This window comes from Stenella coeruleoalba (genome assembly GCF_951394435.1).
Source record: "Stenella coeruleoalba genome assembly, contig: scaffold_33, whole genome shotgun sequence".
In the NCBI taxonomy this organism is placed as follows: domain Eukaryota; kingdom Metazoa; phylum Chordata; class Mammalia; order Artiodactyla; family Delphinidae; genus Stenella; species Stenella coeruleoalba.
The window spans coordinates 1,786,560-1,803,111 of NW_027646420.1; the positions used below are offsets into that span (position 1 = coordinate 1,786,560).

At 43.7% G+C, this 16,552-nt stretch overlaps 1 long non-coding RNA gene across 4 annotated transcripts in view; it reads right to left on the minus strand.

Moving 5' to 3' along the window:
• LOC307181126 overlaps positions 1-16,552 on the minus strand; it is an 872,172-nt gene that overhangs the window by 586,890 nt on the left and 268,730 nt on the right. The window contains exon 1 of one of the 4 annotated variants that reach the window (XR_013825929.1): positions 13-158. The exons of the other annotated variants lie outside the window; for them this stretch is intronic. This is a non-coding gene — a long non-coding RNA (uncharacterized lncRNA). Of the gene's footprint in view, positions 1-12; positions 159-16,552 lie in introns of those variants that run through there. 4 annotated transcript variants of the gene reach the window in all.

Sequence of the window (16,552 nt, forward strand, 5' to 3'; positions counted from 1 at the left end):
GTATTTACTTACAAAGAAATATCACTCAGCAATGAAATCTGTGTCATCAGGCCCTTAGCAGCACAATGAGTGGATTCAGGTATGATGATTCTAACTGAAATAAGTCACACAGAAAAAGAAACATCATAAGATATCAGTAATACACGGAATGTAAACTTGGCTACACAGGAACTGAATTACAGAACAGAACAGGGTCTCAAATTTAGAAAACCAACTTATGCTTGCTTAAGGGGAAAGGTGAGTTGGCGTGCTGCATAAAACCAGAGATTGAAATGAGCACAGATAAAGTTCCTTAAGCCAAATATGGAATAGACAAGAGATACTCCTTGCTCAACGAAATGGACTCAAAACCCCATATTAAACGCCTAAGAATGTACCTGACTAGTAAGTATCTTAAAACCTATGGATTGCTATGTCTCCAAAAGAGAATCAAGCGTGTGTACAGGGGCATAAACGCAGCAGTGATAGGATTGGAGAGGTTCGGTGAGCAAATGAAGACCCTTTGAAGTCATATTGCATGGTACCCATTACACGGGTCTCAACTCTCCAGGTTTAAAGTATTCTTCCTTCAGCTAAAACATGCATGTGGAACCCAGAGTATGATCAACCATGTGAACGGGAGACGTGTTCAAATATGTCTCAGTTTTCCTTCCCTGGTACTCGGGTGCAACATTCCAGACGCTTTACTATCACTCTCCCCACTTGGAGAGTCAGTCCCTTTAACCTCCTGTTTGGCCCAGTTTGCAATTTCTGCGGAAGATGAACAGGAATAGCGAGAACCAATGAGAGGCTAGCTGGAGGTGTCTGGACGGGCAAATTCAACTCTCATTTCCCACCAGGAAGAGGAATTAACCAAAGGCTCAGCATGCCGGGCCGGAACCAGATTAGGGCCTGAAGCCATCCTGCGGTGTTGCGGCCAGGTCACAAGAAAGCGAGTTGAAGAAAGGAGCTCAGGGGCACTGTAATTCACAAACCTGCAGAGTTATAAATGACAGCTATCGTCCAAAAATAGACTGAAGTAAGGCTGCCAAGAGGACTTGAAAGCGGGGCAGAATTGCAGGAAACCGATTTCAGGAGGTAGACTGGAATTGCATTGAAAGCATAGGAAAAGAGGCAGAACGTCCACAATGATGCACTTGGCCAAAAAGGGCGTATGCGTTTTTTCCTGAATATATTCAGGAAAAAACGCATACACACTTTTTGGCCAACCAAGCAAGCTTGCAAAGGAAATCTGCACTACAATGAAGTCTCACTTCCCCCCGGTCAAAAGGACCATCTGAAAAAAGTGTAAAATCCAGAAAGGCAGGGCAGGCCATGGAGAACTGGGAGCCTTGTTATGCTGATGGGCGGGATGTAAATTGCCAAGAACCACTTGGGAGAAGTGTATGGTGTTTCCTGAAACAACTAAAAAACAAAGCAACAGAACCTAGGGCACTTCCACTTATGGTCCTATAGCTTAGGGAAATTAAAATGAAAAAGACACAGCCACCCCAAAGTTTGGAACGGCTCTGTTTACAAGAACCTCGTTTACAGTACAAGTTCAACATCGCAGAAAGTGAAAAATGGATAAAGAAGTTGTGGTATTTACTTACAAAGCAATATCACTCAGCAATGAAATCTGTGTCATCAGGCCCTTAGCAGCACAATGAGTGGATTCAGGTATGATGATTCTAACTGAAATAAGTCACACAGAAAAAGAAACATCATAAGATATCACTAATACACGGAATGTAAACTTGGCTACACAGGAACTGCATTCCAAAACAGAACAGGGTCTCAAATTTAGAAAACCAACTTATGCTTGCTTAAGGGGAAAGTTGAGTTGGGGTGCTGCATAAAACCAGAGATTGAAATGAGCACAGATAAAGTTCCTTAAGCCAAATATGGAATAGACAAGTGCTACTCCTTGCTCAACGAAATGGACTCAAAACCCCATATTAAACGCCTAAGAATGTACCTGACTAGTAAGTATCTTAAAACCTATGGATTGCTATGTCTCCAAAAGAGAATCAAGCATGTGTACAGGGGCATAAACGCAGCAGTGATAGGATTGGAGAGGTTCGGTGAGCAAATGAAGACCCTTTGAAGTCATATTGCATGGTACCCATTACACGGGTCTCAACTCTCCAGGTTTAAGGTATTCTTCCTTCAGCTAAAACATGCATGTGGAACCCAGAGTATGATCAACCATGTGAACGGGAGACGTGTTCAAATATGTCTCAGTTTTCCTCCCCTGGTACTCGGGTGCAACATTCCAGACGCTTTACTAACACTCTCCCGACTTGGAGAGTCAGTCCCTTTAACCTCCTGTTTGGCCCAGTTTGCAATTTCTGCGGAAGATGAACAGGAATAGTGAGAACCAATGAGAGGCTAGCTGGAGGTGTCTGGACGGGCAAATTCAACTCTCATTTCCCACCAGGAAGAGGAATTAACCAAAGGCTCAGCATGCCGGGCCGGAACCAGATTAGGGCCTGAAGCCATCCTGCGGTGTTGCGGCCATGTCACAAGAAATCGAGTTGAAGAAAGGAGCTCAGGGGCACTGTAATTCACAAACCTGCAGAGTTATAAATGACAGCTATCGTCCAAAAATAGACTGAAGTAAGGCTGCCAAGAGGACTTGAAAGCGGGGCAGAATTGCAGGAAACCGATTTCAGGAGGTAGACTGGAATTGCATTGAAAGCATAGGAAAAGAGGCAGAACGTCCACAATGATGCACTTGGCCAAAAAGGGCGTATGCGTTTTTTCCTGAATATATTCAGGAAAAAACGCATACGCCCTTTTTGGCCAACCAAGCAAGCTTGCAAAGGAAATCTGCACTACAATGAAGTCTCACTTCCCCCCGGTCAAAAGGGCCATCTGAAAAAAGTGTAAAATCCAGAAAGGCAGGACAGGCCATGGAGAACTGGGAGCCTTGTTATCCTGATGGGCGGGATGTAAATTGCCAAGAACCACTTGGGAGAAGTGTATGGTGTTTCCTGAAACAACTAAAAAACAAAGCAACAGAACCTAGGGCACTTCCACTTATGGTCCTATAGCTTAGGGAAATTAAAATGAAAAAGACACAGCCACCCCAAAGTTTGGAACGGCTCTGTTTACAAGAACCTCGTTTACAGTACAAGTTCAACATCGCAGAAAGTGAAAAATGGATAAAGAAGTTGTGGTATTTACTTACAAAGCAATATCACTCAGCAATGAAATCTGTGTCATCAGGCCCTTAGCAGCACAATGAGTGGATTCAGGTATGATGATTCTAACTGAAATAAGTCACACAGAAAAAGAAACATCATAAGATATCACTAATACACGGAATGTAAACTTGGCTACACAGGAACTGCATTCCAAAACAGAACAGGGTCTCAAATTTAGAAAACCAACTTATGCTTGCTTAAGGGGAAAGGTGAGTTGGGGTGCTGCATAAAACCAGAGATTGAAATGAGCACAGATAAAGTTCCTTAAGCCAAATATGGAATAGACAAGAGCTACTCCTTGCTCAACGAAATGGACTCAAAACCCCATATTAAACGCCTAAGAATGTACCTGACTAGTAAGTATCTTAAAACCTATGGATTGCTATGTCTCCAAAAGAGAATCAAGCGTGTGTACAGGGGCATAAACGCAGCAGTGATAGGATTGGAGAGGTTCGGTGAGCAAATGAAGACCCTTTGAAATCATATTGCATGGTACCCATTACACGGTTCTCAACTCTCCAGGTTTAAGGTATTCTTCCTTCAGCTAAAACATGCATGTGGAACCCAGAGTATGATCAACCATGTGAACGGGAGACGTGTTCAAATATGTCTCAGTTTTCCTCCCCTGGTACTCGGGTGCAACATTCCACATGCTTTACTAACACTCTCCCGACTTGGAGAGTCAGTCCCTTTAACCTCCTGTTTGGCCCAGTTTGCAATTTCTGCGGAAGATGAACAGGAATAGCGAGAACCAATGAGAGGCTAGCTGGAGGTGTCTGGACGGGCAAATTCAACTTTCATTTCCCACCAGGAAGAGGAATTAACCAAAGGCTCAGCATGCCGGGCCAGAACCAGATTAGGGCCTGAAGCCATCCTGCAGTGTTGCGGCCAGGTCACAAGAAAGCGAGTTGAAGAAAGGAGCTCAGGGGCACTGTAATTCACAAACCTGCAGAGTTATAAATGACAGCTATCGTCCAAAAATAGACTGAAGTAAGGCTGCCAAGAGGACTTGAAAGCGGGGCAGAATTGCAGGAAACCGATTTCAGGAGGTAGACTGGAATTGCATTGAAAGCATAGGAAAAGAGGCAGAACGTCCACAATGATGCACTTGGCCAAAAAGGGCGTATGCGTTTTTTCCTGAATATATTCAGGAAAAAACGCATACGCCCTTTTTGGCCAACCAAGCAAGCTTGCAAAGGAAATCTGCACTACAATGAAGTCTCACTTCCCCCCGGTCAAAAGGGCCATCTGAAAAAAGGGTAAAATCCAGAAAGGCAGGACAGGCCATGGAGAACTGGGAGCCTTGTTATGCTGAAGGGCGGGATGTAAATTGCCAACAACCACTCGGGAGAAGTGTATGGTGTTTCCTGAAACATCTAAAAAACAAAGCAACAGAACCTAGGGCACTTCCACTTATGGTCCTATAGCTTAGGGAAATTAAAATCAAAAAGACACAGCCACCCCAAAGTTTGGAACGGCTCTGTTTACAAGAACCTCGTTTACAGTACAAGTTCAACATCGCAGAAAGTGAAAAATGGGTAAAGAAGTTGTGGTATTTACTTACAAAACAATATCACTCAGCAATGAAATCTGTGTCATCAGGCCCTTAGCAGCACAATGAGTGGATTCAGGTATGATGATTCTAACTGAAATAAGTCACACAGAAAAAGAAACATCATAAGATATCAGTAATACACGGAATGTAAACTTGGCTACACAGGAACTGAATTACAGAACAGAACAGGGTCTCAAATTTAGAAAACCAACTTATGCTTGCTTAAGGGGAAAGGTGAGTTGGCGTGCTGCATAAAACCAGAGATTGAAATGAGCACAAAGTTCCTTAAGCCAAATATGGAATAGACAAGAGCTACTCCTTGCTCAACGAAATGGACTTAACACCGCATATTAAACGCCTAAGAATGTACCTGACTAGTAAGTATGTTAAAACCTATAGATTGCTATGTCTCCGAAAGAGAATCAAGCATGTGTACAGGGGCATAAACGCAGCAGTGATAGGATTGGAGCGGTTCAGTGAGCAAATGAAGACCCTTTGAAGTCATATTGCATGGTACCCATTCCACGGGTTTCAACTACGCAGATTTTAGGTATTCTTCCTTCAGCTAAAACATGCATGTGGAACCCAGAGTATGATCAACCATGTGATCGGGAGACGTGTTCAAATATGTCTCACTTTTCCTCCCCTGGTACTCGGGTGCAACATTCCAGACACTTTACTAACACTCTCCCCACTTGGAGAGTCAGTCCCTTTAACCTCCTGTATGGCCCAGTTTGCAATTTCTGCGGAAGATGAACAGGAATAGCGAGAACCAATGAGAGGCTAGCTGGAGGTGTCTGGACGGGCAAATTTAACTCTCATTTCCCACCAGGAAGAGGAATTAACCAAAGGCTCAGCATGCCGGGCCGGAACCAGATTAGGGCCTGAAGCCATCCTGCGGTGTTGCGGCCTGGTCACAAGAAAGCGAGTTGAAGAAAGGAGCTCAGGGGCACTGTAATTCACAAACCTGCAGAGTTATAAATGACAGCTATCGTCCAAAAATAGAGTGAAGTAAGGCTGCCAAGAGGACTTGAAAGCGGGGCAGAATTGCAGGAAACCGATTTCAGGAGGTAGACTGGAATTGCATTGAAAGCATAGGAAAAGAGGCAGAACGTCCACAATGATGCACTTGGCCAAAAAGGGCATATGCGTTTTTTCCTGAATATACTCAGGAAAAAACGCATACGCACTTTTTGGCCAACCAAGCAAGCTTGCAAAGGAAATCTGCACTACAATGAAGTCTCACTTCCCCCCGGTCAAAAGGGCCATCTGAAAAAAGTGTAAAATCCAGAAATGCAACAGGCCATTGAGAACTGGGAGCCTTGTTATACTGATGGGCGGGATGTAAATTGCCAACAGACACTCAGGAGAAGTGTATGGTGTTTCCTGAAACATCTAAAAAACAAAGCAACAGAACCTAGGGCACTTCCACTTATGGTCCTATAGCTTAGGGAAATTAAAATGAAAAACACACAGCCACCCCAAAGTTTGGGACGCCTCCGTTTACAAGAACCTCGTTTACCGTACAAGTTCAATATCACAGAAAGTGAAAAATGGATAAAGAACTTGTGGTACTTACGTACAATGCAGTATCACTCAGCAATGAAATCTATGTCATCAGGCCCGTAGCAGCATAATGAGTGGATTCAGGTACGATGATTCTAACTGAAATAAGTCACACAGAAAAAGAAACATCATAAGATATCACTAATACACGGAATGTAAACTTGGCTACACAGGAACTGAATTACAGAACAGAACAGGGTCTCAAATTTAGAAAACCAAGTTATGCTTGCTTAAGGGGAAAGGTGAGTTGGGGTGCTGCATAAAACCAGAGATTGAAATGAGCACAGATAAAGTTCCTTAAGCCAAATATGGAATAGACAAGAGCTACTCCTTGCTCAACGAAATGGACTCAACACTGCATATTAAATGCCTAAGAATGTAGCTGACTAGTAAGTATCTTAAAACCTATGGATTGCTATGTCTCCGAAAGAGAATCAAGCATGTGTACAGGGGCATAAACGCAGCTGTAATAGGATTGGAGAGGTTCGGTGAGCAAATGAAGACCCTTTGAAGTCATATTGCATGGTACCCATTCCACGGGTTTCAACTCTCCAGGTTTAAGGTATTCTTCCTTCAGCTAAAACATGCATGTGGAACCTAGAGTATGATCAACCATGTGATCGGGAGACGTGTTCAAATATGTCTCAGTTTTCATACCCTGGTACTCGGGTGCAACATTCCAGACGCTTTACTAACACTCTCCCCACTTGGAGAGTCAGTCCCTTTAACCTCCTGTTTGGCCCAGTTTGCAATTTCTGTGGAAGATGAACAGGAATAGCGAGAACCAATGAGAGACTAGCTGGAGGTGTCTGGATGGGCAAATTTAACTCTCATTTCCCACCAGGAAGAGGAATTAACCAAAGGCTCAGCGTGCCGTGCCAGAACCAGATTAGGGCCTGAAGACATCCTGCGGTGTTGCGGCCAGGTCACAAGAAAGCGAGTTGAAGAAAGGAGCTCAGGAGCACTGTAATTCACAAACCTGCAGAGTTATAAATGACAGCTATCGTCCAAAAATAGACTGAAGTAAGGCTGCCAAGAGGACTTGAAAGTGGGGCAGAATTGCAGGAAACCGATTTCAGGAGGTAGACTGGAATTGCATTGAAAGCATAGGAAAAGAGGCAGAACGTCCACAATGATGCACTTGGCCAAAAAGGGCGTATGCGTTTTTTCCTGAATATATTCAGGAAAAAACGCATACGCCCTTTTTGGCCAACCAAGCAAGCTTGCAAAGGAAATCTGCACTACAATGAAGTCTCACTTCCCCCTGGTCAAAAGGGCCATCTGAAAAAAGTGTAAAATCCAGAAAGGCAGGACAGGCCATGGAGAACTGGGAGCCTTGTTATGCTGATGGGCGGGATGTAAATTACCAACAGACACTCAGGAGAAGTGTATGGTGTTTCCTGAAACATCTAAAAAACAAAGCAACAGAGCCTAGGGCACTGCCACTTATGGTCCTATAGCTTAGGGAAATTAAAATCAAAAAGACACAGCCACCCCAAAGTTTGGGACGCCTCTGTTTACAAGAACCTCGTTTACAGTACAAGTTCAACATCGCAGAAATTGAAAAATGGATAAAGAGGTTGTGGTATTTACTTACAAAGCAATATCACTCAGCAATGAAATCTGTGTCATCAGGCCCTTAGCAGCACAATGAGTGGATTCAGGTATGATGATTCTAACTGAAATAAGTCACACAGAAAAAGAAACATCATAAGATATCAGTAATACACTGAATGTAAACTTGGCTACACAGGAACTGAATTACAGAACAGAACAAGGTCTCAAATTTAGAAAACCAACTTATGCTTGCTTAAGGGGAAAGGTGAGTTGGGGTGCTGCATAAAACCAGAGATTGAAATGAGCACAGATAAAGTTCCTTAAGCCAAATATGGAATAGACAAGAGCTACTCCTTGCTCAACGAAATGGACTCAACACCGCATATTAAACGCCTAAGAATGTACCTGACTAGTAAGTATCTTAAAACCTATGGATTGCTATGTCTCCGAAAGAGAATCAAGCATGTGTACAGGGGCATAAACGCAGCAGTGATAGGATTGGAGAGGTTCGGTGAGCAAATGAAGACCCTTTGAAGTCATATTGCATGGTACCCATTCCACGGGTTTCAACTACCCAGGTTTTAGGTATTCTTCCTTCAGCTAAAACATGCATGTGGAACCCAAGTATGATCAACCATGTGAATGGGAGACGTGTTCAAATATATCTCAGTTTTCCTCCCCTGGTACTCGGGTGCAACATTCCAGACGCTTTACTAACACTCTCCCCACTTGGAAAGTCAGCGCCTTTAACCTCCTGTTTGGCCCAGTTTGCAATTTCTGCGGAAGATGAACAGGAATAGCGAGAACCAATGAGAGGCTAGCTGGAGGTGTCTGGACGGGCAAATTTAACTCTCATTTCCCACCAGGAAGAGGAAATAACCAAAGGCTCAGTGTGCCGTGCCGGAACCAGATTAGGGCCTGAAGCCATCCTGCGGTGTTGCGGCCAGCTCAAAAGAAAGCGAGTTGAAGAAAGGAGCTCAGGGGCACTGTAATTCACAAACCTGCAGAGTTATAAATGACAGCTATCGTCCAAAAATAGACTGAAGTAAGGCTGCCAAGAGGACTTGAAAGCGGGGCAGAATTGCAGGAAACCGATTTCAGGAGGTAGACTGGAATTGCATTGAAAGCATAGGAAAAGAGGCAGAACGTCCACAATGATGCACTTGGCCAAAAAGGGCGTATGCGTTTTTTCCTGAATATATTCAGGAAAAAACGCATACGCCCTTTTTGGCCAAACAAGCAAGCTTGCAAAGGAAATCTGCACTACAATGAAGTCTCACTTCCCCCCGGTCAAAAGGGCCATCTGAAAAAAGTGTAAAATCCAGAAAGGCAGGACAGGCCATGGAGAACTGGGAGCCTTGTTATGCTGATGGGCGGGATGTAAATTGACAACAACCACTCGGGAGAAGTGTATGGTGTTTCCTGAAACATCTAAAAAACAAAGCAACAGAACCTAGGGCACTTCCACTTATGGTCCTATAGCTTAGGGAAATTAAAATCAAAAAGACACAGCCACCCCAAAGTTTGGAACGGCTCTGTTTACAAGAACCTCGTTTACAGTACAAGTTCAACATCGCAGAAAGTGAAAAATGGGTAAAGAAGTTGTGGTATTTACTTACAAAGCAATATCACTCAGCAATGAAATCTGTGTCATCAGGCCCTTAGCAGCACAATGAGTGGATTCAGGTATGATGATTCTAACTGAAATAAGTCACACAGAAAAAGAAACATCATAAGATATCAGTAATACACGGAATGTAAACTTGGCTACACAGGAACTGAATTACAGAACAGAACAGTGTCTCAAATTTAGAAAACCAACTTATGCTTGCTTAAGGGGAAAGGTGAGTTGGGGTGCTGCATAAAACCAGAGATTGAAATGAGCACAGATAAAGTTCCTTAAGCCAAATATGGAATAGACAAGAGCTACTCCTTGCTCAACGAAATGGACTCAACACCCCATATTAAACGCCTAAGAATGTACCTGACTAGTAAGTATCTTAAAACCTATGGATTGCTATGTCTCCGAAAGAGAATCAAGCATGTGTACAGGGGCATAAACGCAGCAGTGATAGGATTGGAGAGGTTCGTGAGCAAATGAAGACCCTTTGAAGTCATATTGCATGGTACCCATTCCACGGGTTTCAACTACCCAGGTTTAAGGTATTCTTCCTTCAGCTAAAACATGCATGTGGAACCTAGAGTATGATCAACCATGTGATCGGGAGACGTGTTCATATATGTCCCAGTTTTCGTACCCTGGTACTCGGGTGCAACATTCCAGACGCTTTACTAACACTCTACCGACTTGGAGAGTCAGTCCCTTTAACCTCCTGTTTGGCCCAGTTTGCAATTTCTGCGGAAGATGAACAGGAATAGCGAGAACCAATGAGAGTCTAGCTGGATGTGTCTGGATGGGCAAATATAACTCTCATTTCCCACCAGGAAGAGGAATTAACCAAAGGCTCAGCATGCCGTGCCAGAACCAGATTAGGGCCTGAAGACATCCTGCGGTGTTGCGGCCAGGTCACAAGAAAGCGAGTTGAAGAAAGCAGCTCAGGGCCACTGTAATTCACAAACCTGCAGAGTTATAAATGACAGCTATCGTCCAAAAATAGACTGAAGTAAGGCTGCCAAGAGGACTTGAAAGCGGGGCAGAATTGCAGGAAACCGATTTCAGGAGGTAGACTGGAATTGCATTGAAAGCACAGGAAAAGAGGCAGAAGGTCCACAATGATGCACTTGGCCAAAAAGGGCGTATGCGTTTTTTCCTGAATATATTCAGGAAAAAACGCATACGCCCTTTTTGGCCAACCAAGCAAGCTTGCAAAGGAAATCTGCACTACAATGAAGTCTCACTTCCCCCCGGTAAAAAGGGCCATCTGAAAAAAGTGTAAAATCCAGAAAGGCAGGACAGGCCATGGAGAACTGGGAGCCTTGTTATGCTGATGGGCGGGATGTAAATTACCAACAGACACTCAGGAGAAGTGTATGGTGTTTCCTGAAACATCTAAAAAACAAAGCAAGAGAGCCTAGGGCACTTCCACTTATGGTCCTATAGCTTAGGGAAATTAAAATCAAAAAGACACAGCCACCCCAAAGTTTGGGACGCCTCTGTTTACAAGCACCTCGTTTACCGTACAAGTTCAATATCACAGAAAGTGAAAAATGCATAAAGAACTTGTGGTACTTACGTACAATGCAGTATCACTCAGCAATGATATCTATGTCATCAGGCCCGTAGCAGCATAATGAGTAGATTCAGGTACGATGATTCTAACTGAAATAAGTCACACGGAAAAAGAAACATCATAAGATATCAGTAATACACGGAATGTAAACTTGGCTACACAGGAACTGAATTACAGAACAGAACAGGTTCTCAAATTTAGAAAACCAACTAATGCTTGCTTAAGGGGAAAGGTGAGTTGGGGTGCTGCATAAAACCAGAGATTGAAATGAGCACAGATAAAGTTCCTTAAGCCAAATATGGAATAGACAAGAGCTACTCCTTGCTCAACGAAATGGACTCAACACCGCATATTAAACGCCTAAGAATGTACCTGACTAGTAAGTATCTTAAAACCTATGGATTGCTATGTCTCCGAAAGAGAATCAAGCATGTGTACAGGGGCATAAACGCAGCAGTGATAGGATTGGAGAGGTTCGGGGAGCAAATGAAGACCCTTTGAAGTCATATTGCATGGTACCCATTCCACGGGTTTCAACTACCCAGGTTTTAGGTATTCTTCCTTCAGCTAAAACATGCATGTGGAACCCAAGTATGATCAACCATGTGAACGGGAGACGTGTTCAAATATGTCTCAGTTTTCCTCCCCTGGTACTCGGGTGCAACATTCCAGATGCTTTACTAACACTCTCCCCACTTGGAGAGTCAGCGCCTTTAACCTCCTGTTTGGCCCAGTTTGCAATTTCTGCGGAAGATGAACAGGAATAGCGAGAACCAATGAGAGACTAGCTGGAGGTATCTGGACGGGCAAATTTAACTCTCATTTCCCACCAGGAAGAGGAAATAACCAAAGGCTCAGCGTGCCATGCCGGATCCAGATTAGGGCCTGAAGCCATCCTGCGGTGTTGCGGCCAGGTCACAAGAAAGCGAGTTGAAGAAAGGAGCTCAGGGGCACTGTAATTCACAAACCTGCAGAGTTATAAATGACAGCTATCGTCCAAAAATAGACTGAAGTAAGGCTGCCAAGAGGACTTGAAAGCGGGGCAGAATTGCAGGAAACCGATTTCAGGAGGTAGACTGGAATTGCATTGAAAGCATAGGAAAAGAGGCAGAACGTCCACAATGATGCACTTGGCCAAAAAGGGCGTATGCGTTTTTTCCTGAATATATTCAGGAAAAAACGCATACGCCCTTTTTGGCCAACCAAGCAAGCTTGCAAAGGAAATCTGCACTACAATGAAGTCTCACTTCCCCCCGGTCAAAAGGGCCATCTGAAAAAAGGGTAAAATCCAGAAAGGCAGGACAGGCCATGGAGAACTGGGAGCCTTGTTATGCTGAAGGGCGGGATGTAAATTGCCAACAACCACTCGGGAGAAGTGTATGGTGTTTCTTGAAACATCTAAAAAACAAAGCAACAGAACCTAGGGCACTTCCACTTATGGTCCTATAGCTTAGGGAAATTAAAATCAAAAAGACACAGCCACCCCAAAGTTTGGGACGCCTCTGTTTACAAGAACCTCGTTTACCGTACAAGTTCAATATCACAGAAAGTGAAAAATGCATAAAGAACTTGTGGTACTTACGTACAATGCAGTATCACTCAGCAATGAAATCTATGTCATCAGGCCCGTAGCAGCATAATGAGTAGATTCAGGTACGATGATTCTAACTGAAATAAGTCACACAGAAAAAGAAACATCATAAGATATCAGTAATACACGGAATGTAAACTTGGCTACACAGGAACTGAATTACAGAACAGAACAGGTTCTCAAATTTAGAAAACCAACTAATGCTTGCTTAAGGGGAAAGGTGAGTTGGGGTGCTGCATAAAACCAGAGATTGAAATGAGCACAGATAAAGTTCCTTAAGCCAAATATGGAATAGACAAGAGCTACTCCTTGCTCAACGAAATGGACTCAACACCGCATATTAAACGCCTAAGAATGTACCTGACTAGTAAGTATCTTAAAACCTATGGATTGCTATGTCTCCGAAAGAGAATCAAGCATGTGTACAGGGGCATAAACGCAGCAGTGGTAGGATTGGAGAGGTTCGGTGAGCAAATGAAGACCCTTTGAAGTCATATTGCATGGTACCCATTCCACGGGTTTCAACTACCCAGGTTTTAGGTATTCTTCCTTCAGCTAAAACATGCATGTGGAACCCAAGTATGATCAACCATGTGAACGGGAGACGTGTTCAAATATGTCTCAGTTTTCCTCCCCTGGTACTCGGGTGCAACATTCCAGATGCTTTACTAACACTCTCCCCACTTGGAGAGTCAGCGCCTTTAACCTCCTGTTTGGCCCAGTTTGCAATTTCTGCGGAAGATGAACAGGAATAGCGAGAACCAATGAGAGACTAGCTGGAGGTGTCTGGACGGGCAAATTTAACTCTCATTTCCCACCAGGAAGAGGAAATAACCAAAGGCTCAGCGTGCCGTGCCGGATCCAGATTAGGGCCCGAAGCCGTCCTGCGGTGTTGCGGCCAGGTCACAAGAAAGCGAGTTGAAGAAAGGAGCTCAGGGGCACTGTAATTCACAAACCTGCAGAGTTATAAATGACAGCTATCGTCCAAAAATAGACTGAAGTAAGGCTGCCAAGAGGACTTGAAAGCGGGGCAGAATTGCAGGAAACCGATTTCAGGAGGTAGACTGGAATTGCATTGAAAGCATAGGAAAAGAGGCAGAACGTCCACAATGATGCACTTGGCCAAAAAGGGCGTATGCGTTTTTTCCTGAATATATTCAGGAAAAAGCGCATACGCCCTTTTTGGCCAACCAAGCAAGCTTGCAAAGGAAATCTGCACTACAATGAAGTCTCACTTCCCCCCGGTCAAAAGGGCCATCTGAAAAAAGGGTAAAATCCAGAAAGGCAGGACAGGCCATGGAGAACTGGGAGCCTTGTTATGCTGAAGGGCGGGATGTAAATTGCCAACAACCACTCCGGAGAAGTGTATGGTGTTTCCTGAAACATCTAAAAAACAAAGCAACAGAACCTAGGGCACTTCCACTTATGGTCCTATAGCTTAGGGAAATTAAAATCAAAAAGACACAGCCACCCCAAAGTTTGGAACGGCTCTGTTTACAAGAACCTCGTTTACAGTACAAGTTCAACATCGCAGAAAGTGAAAAATGGGTAAAGAAGTTGTGGTATTTACTTACAAAACAATATCACTCAGCAATGAAATCTGTGTCATCAGGCCCTTAGCAGCACAATGAGTGGATTCAGGTATGATGATTCTAACTGAAATAAGTCACACAGAAAAAGAAACATCATAAGATATCAGTAATACACGGAATGTAAACTTGGCTACACAGGAACTGAATTACAGAACAGAACAGTGTCTCAAATTTAGAAAACCAACTTATGCTTGCTTAAGGGGAAAGGTGAGTTGAGGTGCTGCATAAAACCAGAGATTGAAATGAGCACAGATAAAGTTCCTTAAGCCAAATATGGAATAGACAAGAGCTACTCCTTGCTCAACGAAATGGACTCAACACCCCATATTAAACGCCTAAGAATGTACCTGACTAGTAAGTATCTTAAAACCTATGGATTGCTATGTCTCCGAAAGAGAATCAAGCATGTGTACAGGGGCATAAACGCAGCAGTGATAGGATTGGAGAGGTTCGTGAGCAAATGAAGACCCTTTGAAGTCATATTGCATGGTACCCATTCCACGGGTTTCAACTACCCAGGTTTTAGGTATTCTTCCTTCAGCTAAAACATGCATGTGGAACCTAGAGTATGATCAACCATGTGATCGGGAGACGTGTTCAAATATGTCCCAGTTTTCGTACCCTGGTACTCAGGTGCAACATTCCAGACGTTTACTAACACTCTCCCCACTTGGAGAGTCAGCGCCTTTAACCTCCTGTTTGGCCCAGTTTGCAATTTCTGCGGAAGATGAACAGGAATAGCGAGAACCAATGAGAGACTAGCTGGAGGTGTCTGGACGGGCAAATTTAACTCTCATTTCCCACCAGGAAGAGGAAATAACCAAAGGCTCAGCGTGCCGTGCCGGATCCAGATTAGGGCCTGAAGCCATCCTGCGGTGTTGCGGCCAGGTCACAAGAAAGCGAGTTGAAGAAAGGAGCTCAGGGGCACTGTAATTCACAAACCTGCAGAGTTATAAATGACAGCTATCGTCCAAAAATAGACTGAAGTAAGGCTGCCAAGAGGACTTGAAAGCGGGGCAGAATTGCAGGAAACCGATTTCAGGAGGTAGACTGGAATTGCATTGAAAGCATAGGAAAAGAGGCAGAACGTCCACAATGATGCACTTGGCCAAAAAGGGCGTATGCGTTTTTTCCTGAATATATTCAGGAAAAAACGCATACGCCCTTTTTGGCCAACCAAGCAAGCTTGCAAAGGAAATCTGCACTACAATGAAGTCTCACTTCCCCCCAGTCAAAAGGGCCATCTGAAAAAAGGGTAAAATCCAGAAAGGCAGGACAGCCCATGGAGAAATGGGAGCCTTGTTATGCTGAAGGGCGGGATGTAAATTGCCAACAACCACTCGGGAGAAGTGTATGGTGTTTCCTGAAACATCTAAAAAACAAAGCAACAGAACCTAGGGCACTTCCACTTATGGTCCTATAGCTTAGGGAAATTAAAATCAAAAAGACACAGCCACCCCAAAGTTTGGAACGGCTCTGTTTACAAGAACCTCATTTACAGTACAAGTTCAACATCGCAGAAAGTGAAAAATGGGTAAAGAAGTTGTGGTATTTACTTACAAAACAATATCACTCAGCAATGAAATCTGTGTCATCAGGCCCTTAGCAGCACAATGAGTGGATTCAGGTATGATGATTCTAACTGAAATAAGTCACACAGAAAAAGAAACATCATAAGATATCAGTAATACACGGAATGTAAACTTGGCTACACAGGAACTGAATTACAGAACAGAACAGTGTCTCAAATTTAGAAAACCAACTTATGCTTGCTTAAGGGGAAAGGTGAGTTGGGGTGCTGCATAAAACCAGAGATTGAAATGAGCACAGATAAAGTTCCTTAAGCCAAATATGGAATAGACAAGAGCTACTCCTTGCTCAACGAAATGGACTCAACACCGCATATTAAACGCCTAAGAATGTACCTGACTAGTAAGTATCTTAAAACCTATGGATTGCTATGTCTCCGAAAGAGAATCAAGCATGTGTACAGGGGCATAAACGCAGCAGTGATAGGATTGGAGAGGTTCGTGAGCAAATGAAGACCCTTTGAAGTCATATTGCATGGTACCCATTCCACGGGTTTCAACTACCCAGGTTTTAGGTATTCTTCCTTCAGCTAAAACATGCATGTGGAACCTAGAGTATGATCAACCATGTGATCGGGAGACGTGTTCAAATATGTCCCAGTTTTCGTACCCTGGTACTCAGGTGCAACATTCCAGACGCTTTACTAACACTCTCCCCACTTGGAGAGTCAGCGCCTTTAACCTCCTGTTTGGCCCAGTTTGCAATTTCTGCGGAAGATGAAC